General features: G+C 46.4%; 1 pseudogene; it reads right to left on the reverse strand.

Moving 5' to 3' along the window:
* LOC138427581 (synaptojanin-2-binding protein-like) lies at nucleotides 1-1,360 on the reverse strand (annotated as a pseudogene).
* Nucleotides 1,361-1,587: the final 227 nt, after the last annotated feature.

The raw sequence follows: 1,587 nt of genomic DNA on the forward strand, positions 1-1,587 counted from the left end.
TTATTGCTGGTATCTTGTGAAGGCCCAGGTTGCCACCATGGTGAGGGCAAAGGCACCAGCACCACAGTTATGGTAATACCACTTGGCTCCCCTTCACCTTGAGGTCCTATGCGCCCATTCTGGTTCCAAATAGGAAAAGGAGTACGTCAAGGCTGTATATTGTCACCCTGCTTATTTAACTTATATGAAGAGCACATCATGAGAAACACTGGGCTGGAAGAAGCACAAGCTGGAATCAAGATTGCCGGGAGAAATATCAGTAACCTCAGATATGCAGATGACACCACCCTTATGGCAGAAAGTGAAGAGGAACTAAAAAGCCTCTTGATGAAAGTGAAAGAGGAGAGTGAAAAAGTTGGCTTCAAGCTCAACATTCAGAAAACGAAGATTATGGCATCCGGTCTCATCACTTCATGGGAAATAGATGGGGAAACAGTGAAAACAGTGTCAGACTTTATTTTTTTGGGCTCCAAGATCACTGCAGATGGTGACTGCAGCCATGAAATTGAAAGACGCTTACTCCTTGGAAGGAAAGTTATGACCAACCTAGATAGCATATTCAAAAGCAGAGACATTACTTTGCCAACTAAGGTCCGTCTAGTCAAGGCTATTGTTTTTCCAGTGGTCACATATGGATGTGAGTTGGACTGTGAAGAAAGCTGAGCGCCGAAGAATTGATGCTTTTGAACTGTGGTGTTGGAGAAGACTCTTGAGAGTCCCTTGGACTGCAAGGAGATCCAACCAGTCCATTCTGAAGGAGATCAGTCCTGGGTGTTCTTTGGAAGGATTGATGCTGAAGCTGAAACTCCAGTACTTTGGCCACCTCATGTGAAGAGTTGACTCACTGGAAAAGACCCTGATGCTGGGAGGGATTGGGGGCAGGAGAAGGGGATGACAAAGGATGAGATGGCTGGATGGCACCACTGACTTGATGCACGAGTCTGGGTGAACTCTGGGAATTGGCGATGAACAGGGAAGCCTGGCGTGCTGCAATTCATGGGGTCACAAAGAGTCGGACATGACTGAGCGACTGAACTAAACTGGTCCCATTCTGCACCTGTAACCTGTGCTGCACTCTCATGGACACAGCATAGCCTGCATTACAGAAAAGGTCTATGGCATCCTGGTGCAGCAGATTCTTTAGGTCTCGGCCATTGACCGAGCAGATCTTATCACCCTCCTGGAGCCACCCATCCAGGGCCACAGCCCTGTTCTCTTTGATGTGGCTGATGAAGATGCTACTGTCATCGGAGACATACTGCTGATCTGTCCTACCGATGATGTTGAAGCCCAGGCCTGATGGTCCTCTAGTAAGACTGATCTCTTCCTCAGTAACCAAGTAATCTGCTCTTCTGTTCATAGCGAGGACTGGCACAGGTGAAGGTGAGAATCACTCCTGGCAGGAGTCACAACACCGCACTTTTGGTTTCATCAGCCCACGAAACAGTAAAGGGCCTTGTGGGAAAATTTTTGTTAATATAGCGAATTTTTTTGAAGTTCTAGAAATGGATAATGGTGATGATTGTACAAAGTTGTGATTGTGCTTAATGCCACTGACCCGTACGTTTTAAAATGTTAAAATGATAT

Source organism: Ovis canadensis, chromosome 22 (genome assembly GCF_042477335.2).
Source record: "Ovis canadensis isolate MfBH-ARS-UI-01 breed Bighorn chromosome 22, ARS-UI_OviCan_v2, whole genome shotgun sequence".
In the NCBI taxonomy this organism is placed as follows: Eukaryota; Metazoa; Chordata; class Mammalia; order Artiodactyla; family Bovidae; genus Ovis; species Ovis canadensis.